The 20,365-nt window shown below is 42.5% G+C and overlaps 1 protein-coding gene across 6 annotated transcripts in view; it reads left to right on the top strand.

Moving 5' to 3' along the window:
* nav1b (neuron navigator 1b) overlaps positions 1-20,365 on the top strand; it is a 155,416-nt gene that overhangs the window by 26,601 nt on the left and 108,450 nt on the right. Inside the window, exon 1 of one of the 6 annotated variants that reach the window (XM_049591150.1) lies at positions 8,757-8,977. The exons of 4 other annotated variants lie outside the window; for them this stretch is intronic. The gene's annotated coding sequence lies outside the window, so the exon portion shown is untranslated. Of the gene's footprint in view, positions 1-8,756; positions 8,978-20,365 lie in introns of those variants that run through there. One more of the 6 variants, XM_049591104.1, reaches the window with a different exon arrangement.

The raw sequence follows: 20,365 nt of genomic DNA, 5'->3' as shown, positions 1-20,365 counted from the left end.
TTTTCAATGTACACTTGCTACGAAGGGCGTCAGGGGCGTCGGCTGCAGCGAGCGGCGCGATGCCAGCGACCAGAGCATCAAGTAGAAGTTGAGAGAAGCTGAACTTTATGCAAATGAGCAGCGCCGCTGCCGAAGCAACAGCCAATTGCAGGACTCTGTGGACCCAGACGGCCCGACGGCTCCGGGCCCTGTGTTTCCTCAGCAAATACGCTGATGCAGTACAAAGGAGGCTTCCGAAAGTGCGATTAATGAGCTCCTGCTTATTTACCACCAATTACATTTCTCAGTGGTCCTACGTGCCAACAGGAGAGTAAAATCATAATTACAAAAGACTCATAAAGGCTATATTGACTGTGTTTATTAGCGTTATTTTAATTGTGCAATGAAAGTCATGGATAATACAAAGTGACGACATAAATGATACTTTTGTTCATCCTTGTAAAGTGAACAGCCGTGTCAGCCTTGATGGACACATCTGCAGCAGCCGGCCCCGCCCCTTTGGCCGCTGCAAGCACCTGCTGGAGCTGCTGCCAGGCAGCGCGATGCCAGCGACCTGAGCGACCGCTGGCGCTCATGACGCTTTTGGTGTGAATGCACAGTAAGGCAGGGAGAGCAGCAGCAAAGACCCCCAGGAACAGAACAGAGCAGCATCAATGACAAACAGAAATGACATTGATGAGTCAGACACAGCATGAAAAGGAGGAGCTGGGGTGGAGGCGGGTTGCAAAGCGGCTTGCAGAGGAAGAGGCAACAGTAGATAGTAGGGGTGTAACGGTACACAAAAATCTCGGTTTGGTACGTACCTCGGTACACAAGTCACGGTTCGTTTTTTTTCGGTACATTATTGGTAACCTTATTAAAACATACCACCACAGCAGTTAACTCTTTTTACACAATTTTTGAATGAAACAAATATATATAAAATCCTGCTTTTTCACATTGTTTGAATGAAAATAGAAATATCAAAGTGAAAAATAAAATCCTGCTGTTTTTTTTAACACATTTTTTGAATGAAAAATATATATATACAGTACAGGCCAAAAGTTTGGACACACCTTCTCATTCAATGCGTTTTCTTTATTTTCATGACTATTTACATTGTAGATTCTCACTGAAGGCATCAAAACTATGAATGAACACATGTGGAGTTATGTACTTAACAAAAAAGGTGAAATAACTGAAAACATGTTTTATATTCTAGTTTCTTCAAAATAGCCACCCTTTGCTCTGATTACTGCTTTGCACACTCTTGGCATTCTCTCCATGAGCTTCAAGAGGTAGTCACCTGAAATGGTTTTCCAACAGTCTTGAAGGAGTTCCCAGAGGTGTTTAGCACTTGTTGGCCCCTTTGCCTTCCCTCTGCGGTCCAGCTCACCCCAAACCATCTTGACTGGGTTCAGGTCCGGTGACTGTGGAGGCCAGGTCATCTGCCGTAGCACTCCATCACTCTCCTTCTTGGTCAAATAGCCCTTACACAGCCTGGAGGTGTGTTTGGGGTCATTGTCCTGTTGAAAAATAAATGATCGTCCAACTAAACGCAAACCGGATGGGATGGCATGTCGCTGCAGGATGCTGTGGTAGCCATGCTGGTTCAGTGTGCCTTCAATTTTGAATAAATCCCCAACAGTGTCACCAGCAAAACACCCCCACACCATCACACCTCCTCCATGCTTCACAGTGGGAACCAGGCATGTGGAATCCATCCGTTCACCTTTTCTGCGTCTCACAAAGACACGGCGGTTGGAACCAAAGATCTCAAATTTGGTCTCATCAGACCAAAGCACAGATTTCCACTGGTCTAATGTCCATTCCTTGTGTTTCTTGGCCCAAACAAATCTCTTCTGCTTGTTGCCTCTCCTTAGCAGTGGTTTCCTAGCAGCTATTTGACCATGAAGGCCTGATTCGCGCAGTCTCCTCTTAACAGTTGTTCTAGAGATGGGTCTGCTGCTAGAACTCTGTGTGGCATTCATCTGGTCTCTGATCTGAGCTGCTGTTAACTTGGGATTTCTGAGGCTGGTGACTCGGATGAACTTATCCTCAGAAGCAGAGGTGACTCTTGGTCTTCCTTTCCTGGCTCGGTCCTCATGTGTGCCAGTTTCGTTGTAGCGCTTGATGGTTTTTGCGACTCCACTTGGGGACACATTTAAAGTTTTTGCAATTTTCCGGACTGACTGACCTTCATTTCTTAAAGTAATGATGGCCACTTGTTTTTCTTTAGTTAGCTGATTGGTTCTTGCCATAATATGAATTTTAACAGTTGTCCAATAGGGCTGTCGGCTGTGTATTAACCTGACTTCTGCACAACACAACTGATGGTCCCAACCCCATTGATAAAGCAAGAAATTCCACTAATTAACCCTGATAAGGCACACCTGTGAAGTGGAAACCATTTCAGGTGACTACCTCTTGAAGCTCATGGAGAGAATGCCAAGAGTGTGCAAAGCAGTAATCAGAGCAAAGGGTGGCTATTTTGAAGAAACTAGAATATAAAACATGTTTTCAGTTATTTCACCTTTTTTAGTTAAGTACATAACTCCACATGTGTTCATTCATAGTTTTGATGCCTTCAGTGAGAATCTACAATGTAAATAGTCATGAAAATAAAGAAAACGCATTAAATGAGAAGGTGTGTCCAAACTTTTGGCCTGTACTGTACATTTCTGCTTTCACAGTTTTACTCAGTTAAAATAAAAAGTATAGTGCAGCTGGTCAGCTTTAAAGCCTGCTCAGATTCAGTTTTACTAGGAACTTACTTAGCTTTCCCACTTTGTTAAAGTGCAGTAAACAAAACATGCTTTTATCTAAAGTGCAGCTTAAACAATTTTACTCAACTCCAATGGCGTTGATTATTTCTTTAGCGCAATGGTCAGGGAAACGCTCTTTCTTTTTAAACGACGACGATATCGTAGTTTGCACCAGATTGCTTTTTCTAGTCGTGCCGGTTAACGTTCAAACTCGGATGGTGTCGCTTTAGATGCGTTAGCATGTTAGACGTGTTTCCAAGTACATACCTGACCGCTGTTCTGCAGTGTCGGCACACTGCTTTTGTCTTGTCCACTTGTTTATTTCCATCTTCGTATTTTACCCTGAAACCAAAGTGTTCCCAAACGGAGGACTGTTTGCGGGTGGGTCTTCAGGTTCGTCAGGCTCACTTGCCATGTTGTCAAAATGCGAGAATGAGCTGCACAAAGTGAAAGCGGAGATTTACGGGACTCGGTCCGTCACTCAATTACGTCCGTCGTGGAACTAGATATTTTAAATGGTTCGGCTCACAAAAACAGAATTAAAATAAAACAAAATAAAATAAAATAATATCCTGCGCCCAATAATTCCGTACAGGGTTGTGCTGAACCGAAAGTCGCGTACTGAACAGTTCGACACAAATACATGTACCGTTACGGCCCTCGTAGACAGGCCAGAGCAGTTTAAATAGGGCGCCCTGAATGAGATTCACCAATTGTTTGCATAGAAAGGAATCATGTGATCTATCAGCTGACTCCCTTCCATCAATCAGCTGCTCCATCAGTTGATTGGGTGCTTGAGATCAGCTGATGTCGCTGGGACGTGAGCTGAGCTTGACATTGCGTCCTGTCTGAACTAACGCTATATATGCTCAATTTTTGCGTCTTAAGATGGTTATTCAGTGGCCTGAACGTGGAAGAGGAAGCCTTGGCCCGGATATCCGCTGGCTGCGAAGGAACCCCTGAAATACTAACAGTTGTCCCCTGGAGCTAAATTGTTGCCAGACTGAAAGCAGGTGTTTACAAGGCTGCATTACCATCAGCTATAGAATCAAGTATGTTCAATTGTCTCCTGAAGGGGTCATATGTGATTTAGGTGAGGTTGAACACAAAGTCTACTTTATATTTTCTTGCTCTTTCTGTTATAATTTAAAAAGAAAAAAAAAAACTTTTTGTAAAATTCCCCTGATCTCTATTTTGATCTATATTTTAAAAAACAAAAAACCAAGTGCATTTTAAGAGGGGAGCCTCTTTTGTGGCAGATTTTATTCGTAGAGCTTGAGCATTTTGACAAAGCTATTTGATTGCACTGTTGTGTTACATGTAAGGAGTTCTATTCTTTGCAGAAGAATCATTGCTGCTCTGTGAAAATTTGTATCTTCAAAACTCCAGCCTTTCATAAGTAAAGAAAAAATTGTTTTCAACTGATGTTGCAATGCGTTTTTTTTCCAGTTGATCCAGTGGGTTTGCAAATAATTTCTTCAACATAAGAGGTGGAGGATTTTTCTCAGACAACAAAGGAACATTTAATCCAATTTTGGAGATGCATGGTCATCATCATCACAACAGTATTTTGTTTTCATATAAGTGCATGTGGACTTGTTCATGACACAATAATGACACACCACTACTACTACTACTCTAGAACATTAAGAGCACTGTTGACATTTTACTGGTGATCTCTTACACTGTGGCATTCAACAATGGTACTAGTGGGCGTTCACTGTCTCTCACACTTATTGGAGCACATCACACATGTGACCTTATGAGTGGATGTATGATCAGTGCGGTTGTCCTGCTGTTATCCAAACTAAAACACCAACATGCAATCTCATGTGTTCTGGATAATTTAATCCTAATTTTCTTTGGTCAACAAGACATTTGAGAGATTGACATTTTTCACATTTTTTTTGACATTTGATAAACCAAACAACTAATCGATTTTCGATAGCTGCAGCCCTAAAAAAAATCCACATGGATGTTGGAGCCTCTGACATGGCTCAGATATCTCCCTGCAGAAAAGGAGAATGAAGAAAGGTGAAACTGATAGGGAGACTGAAGTCGATACAGAGAGGGAAGTGAAAGCCAGCAGAGAGTGATGGTGCATGCTTGGTCTGCCCCCCCTCCCTCTCTCCAAGCCCTCTAGGCTCTTCACCATCATAGGAAGAGACAATGATGAACTCAAGAAGCCTATTTATAGCCCGCGATTGGCCAACACTAGCCCTCTGTTTCTGCTCTGTGGACATCCGCCTTGGCTTGTTGTGTAGTATGTGCACATGTGATTACGCTCATGACAGAGAGGGAGAAGGGAGGAAGAGAGAGTGACAGAGACTCAATGGATTTAATCCAGAGGAAGAGGAGAGGATAAGAGGCAGGGACGAGGCTGGGCTGTGGTCCATCAGTGCACGGAGGAGTGCTGATTGCTTATTGGAGTCTCATGAAGGAATTCAGCACAGGCTCCCTTCTTTTTTTTTTTTTTTGCATTTGACCTGACTTGAAGCCAGGACTCCCCCACCGGTAATGGTCTCCCTTTTGGCAGCGTTTTTTTTTTTCACACAGGCTTTGCCAAGTTGTCAGGTGAGGAGGAAGAGCTGAAGGAGGTGAGTTGACTTCACGCTGACAATGTGTTTGCATGGCAACTAGCAACTGTCACTGTGTTCGTGCATTTGGCGTTCTGCACGGTGGTGTTTAGTGGTAAATCCACTGCGGCTGAGTGACGGTCCCCGCTTTGGATCATGATGTGTAATTTCTGCCAGAATAATCTCATGTAGCATCATATTGCAGTTGCAAGGTGCATGTTTTTGCAAGTGTGTTTAAACTTCATTGCAGATCTGAATGATTATTTGATTGACAAAAGATCAATCGGCAACAATTCTGACAATCTATCGATCATAAAAGGCCAAACATTTACAGGTTCCAGCTTCTCAAATGTTAATACTTGCTGCTTTTCTTGGTCTTCGATGATATTAAACCAAACATCTTTGTGCTTTGGACTCACCGTTGGGGCTGCAAGTAACAGTTATTTTTATTATTGATTAATTTTTCCCAGAGCCCAAAGTGATGTCCTCAAATTGTTTCTTTTGTCCAACCAAAACTCCAAAACCCAAAGATTCTTCATTCGCTATCATACATGACAAGGAAAAGCAGCAAAGTCTCAAATGTAAGAAGCTAGAACCAACAAATGTTTGACATTTTTTGTTTGAAAAATACCTGAAACGATTAATCGATTATCAAAATAGTTGGCAATTAATTTTCTTTAGGTCGACTAATCGTTACAACTGTACTCACGATTGGACAAAACAAGAACTTTAAAGGTTAAGTGTGTAAGATTTAAGAAGGTAGTGGCATCTAGCGGTGAGGACTGCAGATTGCAACCAAACTTTCCTGGTTAAAATTCCTTCAGTGTTTATTGTTCAGAAGGTTTTAACCAGGAGCCGAATTATCCACAGAGGTCCCTTCCTCTCCAAAACAAACAGACTAGGTGATTAAAACCAGTAAAAACAAGGCATAAAGCAGTTTCACATTACAAATCGGTGGTTCTTCAATGCTGTTTGGCATGTTGGAAATGGGCAGCTTGCCCACCAAATGCTAATATGTGCTCACCTTTTTTCTCAGATAACTTAAGAGTCAGGCGTTTAGGAGGTTATTACCGGGAGCCGAATCATCTGTAGCGGTATCTTTGTCTCTATAACATACAGACACAGACATTTAAAACAGATAGAATCACAGAATAAAGCAGTTTAAAGTAAAAAATCTGGGTTTTTTTATGCTGCTTGTTGCAGCAATACGAAATACGAAAACACAAAAACATGAATGGCTCTCTCTAGAGCCGGTGTTTGGTTTGTCCGTTCTGGACTACTGTAGAACAACATGGTGGACTCAGTGGAAGAGGACCTGCTCCCTGTGTAGATATACGTAGCTCATTCTAAGGTAACAAAAACACAGCGATTCGAAACCATATTTATTGTATTATATTTCATTTCTGCCAATATATCTTTATAAATCCTACACACTGGACCTTAGAAGTATGTCAAATTTGGCTTTGAGAGATTGTGAAGAGCACTTTTTTACCTTTTTCTGAGGATTTATGGATCAGTTAATTGGAGAAATTAGTCAGCAAATTAGTTACAGCCTGTCTTTGCTGACTTGTTATTTGAAGATTGTATTATGTGGTCAACAGTGACATAAATCCCTCTCATTAAACTAAATGCCCTTTTTCTCCACAGTGTTCAGGGACGTCAGTAATGAAGTCGCTAATCCGCCTAAATTTAACTTTGGAGCAATAAAGCTCTTGTTCTTTGCAGAGTCCAAGCCTGTATGAGAAAACAAAAGCAAGCTGTTCAAACACCAGCAGCCAGAAATGTTTGTAATATTTTACATAATGTCATTTAGATGGATTATGATATGAAAACATAACCCTTTATTCAGTCAGTAAACATTATTGGATGCATTTTGGGAGGTCATTGTGTATTAAGGCAGAGGGAGTTTGAGCCGGACGACCCTCAATGAGCAGCAGTTTGATGTTTCAGTGAGTTTAATGTGCTGACTCCTGCTCTGCAGCACGCACCGTGGCCATGATGAGAGGAGCAGAGATGCAGTTTCATAAATTAGTCAGTAGAGGTCACATATAGGCAGAGATTATGTGTGAGTGATGTTGAGACACACCCTGATTTCCTCTCTTTCTGGCTGTCTTTTGGCTTGTTCTTCTTCACCGTCAGCCGCACTGATGCAAAAGGTGACAAGGTTTAATAACTGAAGCAGAACGTTCAGAGCGCATCAGAGTGTGAAGTGCAGATTTAATAAGCTGTGAGAGTAAGGTGAAGGATGAAGGACTTTGCTATCAGTTCAATTCACCGGGGCTGTTTGTACCTGCCTGTGAACTCACTGATGCTTTATCTCGGTGCCTTTAATTAAGCTGCGATTATGTTCAGCCCTGTTCGAGAGATGTAATATTAGATAGCAATTTGTATCTCTCAAGGTCAGACGGCATGTGTGTACAGTATGTGTGTGTGTGTGTGTGTGTGCAGATTAATTACACATTTCTGAGTATTTCTGTGTCCAGCCAGTGCACATCTTTGACTGTAATCCTCACTTATCTCCTGTCTGCGACTCGACACAGAGGATGTCGGGCTCTAATTTCCAAACTGCCTCTGGTCTATAATCTCCCCTCATGAACTTTAGTCATCCTGTGGAGCGATTTAACATCAAGGGGAGGCAATTTGCTGGAATGTGCAGGAGGGGACTGTAACATACATAACCCAGTCATCACACCACCCGTTGCCTTGTATCTTCACACCAGCGTGCATGTTGTTTCTTTGCTGAGGGCGCACTCTAAATTTGGTCATGTTCCACCACATGTCCTTGGCGTGCACATATTCTGCTTTGTAAGTTGATTGTGTGAGTCATTTTTGCAATATTTGGCCCCACGGCACACAGAGGGGGTTGGGGTAGGGTGTCTTAGTCACAGTTTGTAATCCCCACTTGAAAGATTATGTGAGGAAAAAGTCCATGCTGTCACCATATCATTGCTCCTGTCATTCTTTTCTTCCTGAGCTGACACCTCTTAGTCGGCTTTCTTTGGCCCAGATTTCCCACCGAGGGAGCTCGTGCCCTGTGGGCGGCCAACTACAAACATGCAGTGACAATTCAAATCAGTCCAGTTCACTGGCTCTGGCTGTGACTCAGGACACCGAGCGCCAGGCGGAAAAGATGCATACGCAACCCGCCAAGCTGAGCCGTGACGGATAGAGAGAGACACAAGTGCAGAGAATCACGGCGGCTTCATGGGTGTTTCACCAGGTATATGGCCCAGTTTTTTAGCTCAGCACTTTTGTTCACAGTGACTTGGACTGGAACGGCGCCAGGTCCATTTGCAAGTCAGAGAGAGCGCTTGCCTGCCGGCTAAGTAGTCTGATCCACAAGCACCAACTGCAGCAGAGGATCTGTCTAGAGTATTGTTATGCAAGCAGGAAGGGAGCAGTCCCACTTTGATCCAAGCATCGGACGGAGGATGGGGATGGGATGCTTTGGTCCTCGGTGCTGTTTGAGCTGCAGGCTGCTGTTGGCTGTCCCGTCTGAGAATTAACATATCGGACAGTGTTGTACTGGCACAGTGCTCCGAGCAGCTGCTCTGCACTGTTAGATCATAAAAGGGATGGATTGATGGACACCTGCTCGTCACTCAGCTTCCCCCGCACTTGTTATCGCATCACTAAGTTTTGTCAGCCTCATTTTAGGTAAGTTTGAGCTCCTTGTTGAATGCAATGAATGAATCATCTCTATAAGACAATGTGAGTAGTGGGAGGCACGCCAGCTGCACTGTTTCTAAATTAAAGTAGGTTGTAAATCATTTTATTGATTAAACTTTCCCTCTAATGACCTTGTTGTCCAACGCAGCTCAGACAAACAAGTGCACTACCACAAAGTACACATTTGTTTGCTGAGCAGTTGGCAGTCCTTAAACAATATATCATCCTGTGGCTGACTGAGATATTTCCATCATGTGTGTGACAGCAGGCAGAGAGACAGAGAGGCCTGTGGGAAATGGGACACACTCAGGCGGCTGAACTAATTCCTGCAAAGACTTTGCGGTCCCATGCTGGACTTTTATTGTCCTGCCGGGGACTGGGAGTCCATGTGCCCAGTAATTGTCTGGGATGTACTGCTGACTCATACCAGTGTGTGTGTGTGTGTGTGTGTGTGTGTGCGCGCTACAGGCTACCACTGCATCAGGCTCACACTTCGCACTACTCATCATCATCTTAGTTTACAGTGAGATACAGTAGGCTGTGATTATTCATGTGTCGCTGTTTGATCAAAGAGTGAATCAACATGAGCTGTTCTCTCAGTGCCAGGAGCAGTTCCTTTGAAATATGAGGCTCAGTTGGGTTTTTAGATGTTTGTTTTTGTAATGTAAACACACAGACACACATTGTATGGTATATAAATTAATGTATGCACTGGCGCAGTGGTTCCCAACTGGTGGGTCGTGGTCCAAAAGTGGGTCCTGGGTCCATTCTGAATGGACTGCAAGTGACTAAAAAATGTGTCAAGTTTGTAACTAATATTTCACAATAAATCACACTTTTTCTTTCTTTATTTTATTTTATATACTTTTTAATCCCCGAGGGGAAATTCATTTTTTTCACTCTTGTTGTCAATTACACACAGGTCGGAACACACACATGCACAAAGTGGAGAGATTTCGAGTGAGGGGGGCTGCCTTGGTCAGGACTGAGCTACTGCTGCCCATTATCATCACCTTACAGGCTTTTACTGTGATATTTAACTGAATTTAGTTTGAAATTCATGCAGGTAACTATGGTAATTTTACAGAAGCATACTGCTAAATTACAGTCAAATGTAATAAAATGTGAAGTTACAGTTAAATTCAGTAATTTACAGGAACATACTGTTATATCACAGTAATGTAATGAGCTTTAACTGTGAGGTTACAGTTAAATATACTCATTTTACAGGAGCGTACTGCTAAATTACAGTAATATGCAGGCATAACTACTGTGAGATCACAGTATACAGCTGTCGTTTCACAACTCAATCACAGTATCACAGTAATTTACTGTGAAAGTAACACAATTAGCAGCCATTATGTACTGTAAATGTACAGTCAAACATTTTACAGTACACAGTCGTGCCTAATAACAAATAAAACAGTGAAAATTAGCATTTGAGAAACTTACTCAAAGCTCAAGCTCTATTTATAATATCCTCTAAGCATAATGTAAATCAAGTGGTCTGAGACAAACAATAGGTTTCTGCACCTCACCATGGCTCTGTGTTCAGCCTCTAAAGAATCAGTATCGTGCCGATGTGCATCAACCAATCAAAGGTCAGCTCAGACCACTGCGTTCCTATTGGCTGTTCTACTGCATATGCACGTTCCCGTGCCGCCGGCAGAAGGGGAGAGCAAGCGGCAATGGCGAACAGTGCACCAGGTAAAATAGCTATTCCAGCATTGGCTACAACTGCCTACATGGCTAAACAACCCAATAAAAGGAAGACAGAACTCCGGAGGGTGCGATTGTGCGGAGCCGAGGGCTCTCTGCAGAGAGGGAGAGCCGAGGGTGGTATGTGCGGGGTGGGCTGTTGCACGTTGCGGGAGAGCCAAGGCTCGGGAGTATGTGCGGGTCCGCGAGGGATGGGGTGGGCTGCTGCGTGGAGAGGGAGAGCCGAGCCTCAGGGGTATATGTGCGGGGCTGCGAGGGAGGAATGGGGAGGGCTGCTGCGCGGTGAGGGAGAGCCGAAGCTCGGGACTATATGTGCGGTTCCGCGAGGGAGGAATGGGGAGGGCTGCTGCGCGGTGAGGGAGAGCCGAAGCTCGGGAGTATATGTGCAGGGCCGCGAGGGAGGGATGGGGCGGGCTGCTGCGCGGTGAGGGAGAGCCGAGGCTCCCAGAGAGGGAGAAATAGAACCAAGTAGGATAAAATACTCGCGTGCTCGTCTGGTAGGAGGGGCTCAGGACGGAGACGAACGAAACCTAACTCAGATGAGACTCAAAAATCAACCGTTTTCAGGCTTTCTACCTACTGCAGCTTTAAGTAAAAGTGAAAAACGTACCTGATCATTAAATCACTCAACGTTCAAGTTGCTTTCCATTTTGAGATTTTAGGGTGTGTTGGTCAGTGTAAAATAATGACAAAAAAACAGCTCTTGTCAATAGAACAAGATTTTTCTTTTTTTTTTTTTAAGTAGAGCAGGTCGGCTAATCAAACAAATAAGAAGAGCCTGTACAGTTGAGATATCAACAATCTCCCGCTTTCTCTCCATGTCTTCCTCTCTACCATCTCTCTTTCTTAACACATCAAAGATGAATATTACATAAATAAAATACCTATTGTTAGTTAGCTAACTACAATTTCACCTACAACTTACTTCAATGAGCTTGCGGAGGTAGATGAAGAGTTTTTAAAAGAGATCTCAGTGTTTTTTTCTGGAGGCACTGCAGGCACTTTATCACATGACTGCTGTTTTTTTTAGATTTTGGTGAAAATATAGAGCGGCCAGGGATCGCCACTGGAAGCTGCCACTTGTTCTATGTTTGCTCTGTCATCATCTTATCGTGGTCAAAAGAGAGATGGTGCTTTTTTCTCTCCCAGGCAGCTGGGAACTTGGTATCTGCGGTAGAGGTGCTCTGAGAACCATGAATGACTGTTAAAATTTTGTCTCATTCCATCTAGTGGATATTTCACAACATACTACATTGCTTAAAAGTAAAGAAGAAGTCTGACCAAGCATTTGATTTTAGGCACGTGACAGTTTTTGATGCATCTTGATTGAGAGCCTCCAACATATTCTGGTTGATACCAAAAAATATTGAAGTTCCATACCCAGCCCGCGCATCCGCTAATGCACAAAATACAGACCATAAAGTAATTCAATTCTAGATAGGGAGTCCATGCATGGCTCTGGGAATACCGCTAATGGTGGGTGATGTCATCGCCAATAAGGCAGATCTGTTGTGTGTGCAACTTGCTGCACTTTTGAACTTAGCTAACTTCACTGTCACTCTGGATTATAGTACGACAACACAGAAATAGTGTCCTGTGGTGAGACAACAACTATTATGGCGCTGAAAAAATGCTGCTGAGGGCATAATTTTCTCTCTTCTCAACAGCCTGCACCATGTCCAAGACACTCTGAGGAGCTCTGCAGATATAAGTAAAGCAGATGCTGCAGCTTCCTTCCCATCAGAGAGGTACCGCTGCAAGCTTTGTGGTAACATCGGGCAACTGCACAGTAAATCCATAACTGATTTCAAATTACACATATCATCAGAATAATTATGATGATTATAATATTACGGCACATGCATGATGTTATGATGGGGTGTTTTCAGATGCTGCAGAGCCTCATGTTCAAAGGGCGATTTCTCTTCCCTCGTAAATGCCACGTCTCAGTGTGTCCTGAATCCAACTGTCTCCGTGTGTGTGTGTGTTTGTGTGTTTGTGTGTGTGTGTGTGTGTGTGTGTGTGTGTGTGTGTGTGTGTGTGTGTGGTTTAACGGGTTTGGAAAGTCTTGTCCGCAGACACGCTCCAGTGGCAGACATGTTCCACCTTGGCTAACCCAAAATGACGGCCTTGGAAAACCTGATACATATTTTATGTGTTCCACATAAAGCTGTTATACAGTAGTTGTTCAGAGCAGAGATTTGTCAGAGATCAGGTACAAAGATGCGACATGAGGTGAAGATGACTCCGCCCCTGTCGTGCCGATGTGCGTCTCTGGTTCTGTCTTTGTTTGGATGCAGAGTCTGTGATGGCTGCCAGAGGCGAGGACGTCAAACATAAATGGTTCTGGGGTGAAAATGTTTTTCTGGTGCATTACAAATGTGTGTTTATCTTGTTGACTTTAAACGACATTATATATATAATTTTTGGAATGTTTTGATTCAGGAAAACAAAGGTACCGATTGACTGTGGCCTTTTTAATAAATTTATTATGATTGATTCTTTTTAAAGATATATGATTTTTGGCTTTTGCTCGTATTAGACAGGGCAGACTTAAAGTTGAATGGTCTTGAAAGTCTTAAAATGTCTTTAATTCAATTTTAGAAATATAAGGTATAGTCTTAAATAGTCTTAAATTAGAATCTGTGAGGTCTAATTACCAAAAACATTTTATCAAATTTTATTTTTTCATCAACTTATTTTTGTCAAATTATTTAAGGTCCACATTTGTGATTATACAAATCTTTAAACCTACCAGTGAACCTTAGAGCTGGGCAATTAATCGAAAATTAATCGCAACCAACATTCAGAACGTCCAACCGACGTAATCTTGACCATGTCGTAATTTTAATTTTTTTTTATTCTGTTAATAGTTTCCCCACTGTGTGTGTGTTTATGTAGTGTCCCCTAAAAAATGTACTACTGCGTGTGTAGTCATGTGACTCCAACTTGTCCAAACTGTGACCTGGAAGCAAGATGGAGGAGAACTCAAACTCAAGACCAATTGAGCAACTTGAGTAGCTTGTACCAAAGAGCATTGCCGTGTTAATGACTATATTCCTACATAAAACCTACCTCTGCACAGGACCTATATACAGTGCTCAGCATAAATGAGTACACCCCCTTTGAAAAGTAACATTTTAAACAATATCTCAATGAACACAAAAACAATGTCCAAAATGTTGACAAGACCAAGTTTCATATAACATCTGTTGAACTTATAACATGAAAGTAAAGTTAATAATATAACTTAGATTACACATTTTTCAGTTTTACTCAAATAAGGGTGATGCAAAAATGAGTACACCCCACAACAAAAACTACTACATCTAGTACTTTGTATGGCCTCCATGATTTTTAATGACAGCACCAAGTCTTCTAGGCATGGAATGAACAAGTTGCCAACATTTTGCTACATCGATCTTTTTCCATTCTTCAAGAATGATCTCTTTTAGAGACTGGATGCTGGATGGAGAGTGATGCTCAACTTGTCTCTTCAGAATTCCCCATAGGTGTTCAATTGGGTTCAGATCAGGAGACATACTTGGCCACTGAATCACTTTCACCCTGTTCTTCTTCAGAAATCCAACAGTGGCCTTAGATGTGTGTTTAGGATCACTGTCATGTTGGAAAAGTGCACAACGACCAAGGGCACGGAGTGATGGTAGCATCTTCTCTTTCAGTATAGAACAATACATCTGTGAATTCATGATGCCATGAATGAAATGCAGCTCCCCAACACCAGCAGCACTCATGCAACCCCACATAAGGACACTGCCACCACCATGTTTCACTGTAGGTACCATGCATTTTTCTTTGTATTCCTCACCTTTGCGACGCCATATAGTTTTGAAGCCATCAGTTCCAAAAACATTTATTTTGGTCTCATCACTCCAGAGTATAGAGTCCCAGTAGTCTTCATCTTTGTCAGCATGGGCCCTGGCAAACTCTAGGCAGGGTTTTTTGTGCCAGGGCTTTAGGAGAGGCTTCCTTCGTGGACAGCACCCACGCATGCCATTCCTCTGCAGTGTACGCCGTATTGTGTCACGGAAAGAGTCACCCCAGTTTGGCTTTCTACTTCCTTAGATAACTGCAATGAACTTGCATGCTGATTTTCTTCGACCCTTCTCATCAGAAGACGCTGCTGTCGAGGTGTTAATTTCCATGGACGGCCTGGATGTCTCTGTGAGATGGTTGCAGTTCCATCTTTTTTAAATTTTTGGATCACTTTTGCTATAGTATTCTGACTGATAAGTAAAGCTTTGCTGATCTTCTTGTAGCCTTCACCTTTGCGGTCAGGTCTTGTGACATTTCTCTTCCATGTGGTGTCATTGCTAACAACATGAAATGGGAAGGGGTTTACTTTAAGTAACACCCTTTTATAGTCAACTGTCTGCTGGACACCTGTGTAATGAATGATTAGACTCACCTGTGGTTGATTATTGTTAAATTAGACATTTGTAGTCTAAAATTTAGCTTTGCTCCAGAGACTTTCAGTGGGGTGTACTCATTTTTGCATCACCCTAATTTGAGTAAAACTGAAAATTTTGTTCTCTAAGTTATATTATTAACCTTACTTTCATGTTATAAGTTAAACAGATGTTATATAAAACTTAGTCTTGTCAACATTTTGGAAATTGTTTTTGTGTTCTTTGAGATATTGTTTAAAATGTTGCTTTTCGAAGGGGGTGTACTCATTTATGCTGAGCACTGTATACTACTGTTTTATACTCACCTGCAGTGCTTTAACAAGAAAAAGATGATTTTCCAAAAATTGGTGTTGATTTTTTTTAATATCAAAAATCATCTTTAAAGGGTCTTTAAAAGCTTTAGATTTATGTGTCTAATAAGTGTAGACAACAAGGACAGCACCCTCTCTAACCACTGAGCTACTTGGCGCCCTGTAATGATTAATTAGTGCTTTTGCTTGACGTGTAGTCAGACACATCTTTAACTTGAACTTCAGAAACCTTACCAAGTGGAGGTCCTCAGTCTTCAGGTTACAGCTAACGTGACTGTACAGATCTTGACAACTGGTGAATGTTGCAGTCGCTGTGTCTTCCTGCACAACTGACATTTCAGTGCGGCTCTGGCCCTCCGGTACTGGAGCTGAAGTTGAAGCACACACTGACAGAAGGACACATGAGGCTGATAACACTGTTTAGATGAATTTCCAGTGGATGTTTCCCTCAAGGACAGAGACTTCCCTTAGAAAGTCTCTGTCCTTGAGCTGAGACGCACCTGATTTGGCTGTATGCTGTCAGATGATGCACAGGGGACCCTGTTTTGGCTCTTAGATAAACTCTGAGACAGCGGGGTATTTGGATCCTTTCAGAAAATATGGATGCCATATTGTCTCTAACAGATTCCACCTTGCTGATTGTGTGAACTTTATTGGAGGTCCTCTGTTGTTGGTATGTGGCTGAACAGCTGACTGTGCTTTAAGTTAAATAGTCTCCTTGATTTCCCGCATATGAGCACACACTCTGAATCCCAGATGTTGACAGAGTCCCACTAAGACAACAGATGAAAGCTCCACTGTGACAGAATTATAAGACAATAGGATAACTGTTTTATTTTGTTGTTATCCAAAGTTGTGTTTTTAGTTTAGTTCATGATGTCGACCAGTTACATTTTAGGTATTGTTGAGGCTGTAATACCATGATTGAAGTTTCTAGACCACTTCGCCTGAAATGTATTTTAGTTTTGACACATCCTCTATTTAATTAAATCCAACTTTCTTGTGAAAACCAGATGGTACTAACAAGGCCAGGAGGCAGGGAAAGAACTGAATGTGGGTTTATTTGAAGACGAAGATCACAAATTTCATCTCAGCCTGGTCTGTAACAAACCTCAGATGTTTCACACAGTCAAAAGCTTGTTTCGATCCAAAAGTCAGTTGGCTTCTCTACGTCCCACTAGTAACACATAGTGTTAGTTAGTATTGGTGTTAGTCCACCTATGATACAATATTCAAAACATACAAAGCTTTGTATGAACTACAAATATAGATAGGGTGAGGAGCTCAAACATCCGGAGGGAGCTTGGAGTAGAGCCTCTGCTCCTTCATATTGAAAGGGGTCACTTGAGGTGGTTCAGGCACCTGATTAGGATGCTTTCTGGGCGTCTCACGTTAAGAGGTGTTACGGGCATGTATGTCCCACTGGTAGACCCAGAACATGCTGCCTCACCAAGGGCAGCCCCTTCACTCTGACATCTCTCCACTTTGTGCATGTATAGGTCCTGTTTGTGCATGTGTGTGTCTTTCGGACCTGTGTGTAATTGACAAGCAAGAGTGAAAACATTGAATTTCCCCTCAGCGGGATTAATAAAGTAAATAAACTTAACTTAACTTAAAACTTAAACTTATATCTCACCTGGCCCGGCAACGCCTTGGGGTCCTCCAGGAGGAGCTGGAAAGTGTTGCTGGGGAGAGGGACATCTGGGGTGCTTTGCTTGGCCTGCTGCCCCCACGGCCTGGCCCTGGATAAGTGGGTGAAAATGGATGGACTACAGATATGTGCTTGACTGGCTCTTACACTTATACAGTTAATGATATCACCTCATTAGGTACACCTTGCTAGTACTGGGTTGGACCCCCTTTGCTTTCAGAACTGCTGTAATTCTTCGTGGCATAGATTCAACAAGGTGCTGGAAACATTCCTCAGAGATTCTGGTCCATATTGACATGATAGCATCACACAGTTGCTGCAGATTTGTCGGCTGCACATCCATGATGTGAATCTCCCGTTTTGCCACATCCCAAAGGTGCTCTATTGGATTGAGATCTGGTGACTGTGGAGGCCATTGGAGTACAGTGAACTCATTGTCATGTTCAAGAAACCAGTTTGAGATGATTTGAGCTTTGTGACATGGTGCGTTATCCTTCTGGAAGTAGCCATCAGAAGATGGGTACACTGTGGTCATAAAGGGATGGACACGGTCAGCAACAATACTCAGGTAGGCTGTGGTGTTTAAACCATGCTCAGTTGGTACTAAGGGGCCCAAAGTGTGCCAAGAAAATATCCCCCACACCATTACACCACCACCACCAGCCTGAACCGTTGATACAAGGCAGGATGGATCCATGCTTTCATGTTGTTTACGCCAAATTCTGACCCTACCATCTGAATGTGGCAGCAGAAATCCAGACTCATCAGACCAGGCAACGTTTTTCCAATCTTCTCTTGTCCAGTTTTGGTGAGCCTGTGTGAACTGTAGCCTCAGTTTCCTGTTGTTAGCTGACAGGAGTGGCACCTGGTGTGGTCTTCTGCTGCTGTAGCCCATCTGCTTCAAGGTTGGACGTGTTGTTGGTTCGGAGATGGTCTTCTGCAGACCTTGGCTGTAACGAGTGGTTATTTGAGTTACTGTTGCCTTTCTATCATCTTGAACCAGGCTGGCCACTCCTCTGACCTCTGGCATCAACAAGGCATTTTGGCTCACTGGATATTTTCTCTTTTTGGGACCATCCTCTGTAAACCCTAGAGATGGTTGTGTGTGAAAATCCCAGTAGATCAGCAGTATCTGACAGACCAGCCCATCTGGCACCAATAACCATGCTACATTCAAAGTCACTTAAATCACCTTTCTTCCCCATTCTGATGGTCAGTTTGAACTTCAGCAGGTCGTCTTGATCATGTCTACATGCCTAAATGCATTGAGCTGCTGCCACATGATTGGCTGATTAGCTCTTTGCGTAAAGTAACAGTAGATCTAGTGTATATGGTAAAGTGGCCAGTGAGTGTGTATTATTGATATACGTTCTGATTTTGTATTTCTGGGCTCAGCTGGCCTGTCTTACCTCTAGGTAGTAAACAAGAAACAGATATTTTTTCAGCTGGTGTTGCACAGCTGTGTATCCACGTCCACAGAGCTAAACAGAAATTGGTGAGTAAGCTGTGAACAATACCAACAGGAACCATGGCCAAACAAAAAAATATATAATCAGTTTGTGAAAAATACTCTTAAATTTATTCCTTATTCATTTAAGAAGAGAATTTGTTGGTCAATTTTGCTTAAGGTAGAGGAAAGTAAAACAACCAGTTGATAGCCTAGCATGATGCTACTTATGGTTATATTTTTTAAATCCCTTTGAAATTGGATGAAGGGGAGAAGAACAGTAAGGCAGGTAATTTATAAAACTCATTTCATCCACACTGGCTGATCAAAGTGCTTCAAAAAAAAATGCATGAAATAAGAAACCAAGAAAACCAAAGAGTGGACAAAGTTCAATTATAGTGAGCAGTGAAGAGGTTTAAGCATTTTGGACGGATCATCTGGGAGGTTGGTGTCATCGCTGATCCATTTTCTTTTTTAAAACACTTTTCGTGCGTGTTTCACCGATGTAGGTAACACTGACAGATGGAGAGCGTCTGCATTTCACTTGGTCAGTTTTGGTTCCACAGTGTTAAAGAGCGAGCTCAGTGGTGCCACTGAGAGCCATATGCACGCAGGTTTCCATTCCAACCATTAAGCCGTTTCCACTAATTAGTTCCTCCCCTTCTGGCTGAAGGTGTGTTAATAGTACAGTGAATATGAATGGAAACCTCCACACACACGTCTGCTCAGCATATTGCTTTGCTACAGTGCAGCACCCTGGCATACAAACCATTTTCCATTTTGTGCCCCGAGTGCATGATGGAAGAAGAAAGCAAAAAGCTGTGTGTCGTTTCCTCTGCTGGCTCTTGAGATGAGCTGACAGCGGCGACAGCTTTCAGGAACGAGAGGAGCAGATGCTCAATAGGTCATAAAAACTGTGACTTTGACTGTGGCAGCTGAAGGACGGACTTCTGTCATTCTGTATCTGACGTGTGTTTGTATGACGCCTACAGATGTAGTGTGTGGGGTTGTTTGGGTTATCAAGTGTGTACCTTCAAATATGAACCTGTATCTTTGTTGTTAGGTAAAAATCTGCAACATCAGTTTCAGTACTTTTCACTTTTTAAGGGGAAATACTACACGTTTTTTTCATGCACTCTTCATTATTGAGATGTCTTCTTTCAGACTAGTGGAAAGAAAAACTCCTAAAATAGGTGTTTGTTTTAGTTCAGATTGTATGAAAAAAGAGCATATTTAAACACAGATTTTCAGAAAACTTGTCGTGGAGTCTTAGTACAAGAAAATTGTAACCCGTTTCCCCTAGGGTGTCTTATGTTTTCTCTTTTTTTTTTTTTACAATACACATGTTTAAATAGACTGATGAGACCATTCTGATGACGTGAGTTCAATATTCTGTTTTGCTGTCAGTGTCAGTCTGGCCCCGCTGCCATCCCAAACACTTTCAGTGGGCGGGAGTACTCCTTCAGCCAGTCAGCATAACAAAACAATGAGGAACATCCTCTTCATCACCAATGGAGCCAGTTGATAAATCAAACTTTTGTCAAATCCAGTCACAAGAACGGCGAAAACAGCTTTTCTTCCGAGAAACTCCACAAGTGCATGCTCTTGTTCTTGTTTAATTGTTGTTATTGATTCTATTTCTGCAGTCACTTCATTTATTACTGTGTTTACTCCACAAACGTTAGAGTCAGCACTTGTTATCCACCATTACTGTTCTGCAAGCTGCGGCCTGTGTTTTGCAACACAGTCCCTGATTGGTCGCTTACAGTGTCAACTTCAGTGCAGATCCCTAATTGGCTCCAATTGGATTTTAATTCC

The sequence above is a fragment of the Epinephelus fuscoguttatus genome, linkage group LG1 (genome assembly GCF_011397635.1).
Source record: "Epinephelus fuscoguttatus linkage group LG1, E.fuscoguttatus.final_Chr_v1".
NCBI classification, from domain to species: Eukaryota; Metazoa; Chordata; class Actinopteri; order Perciformes; family Serranidae; genus Epinephelus; species Epinephelus fuscoguttatus.
The sequence above is the reverse complement of the archived record's forward strand: the minus strand, read 5'-3'. Positions and strand labels throughout refer to the sequence as shown.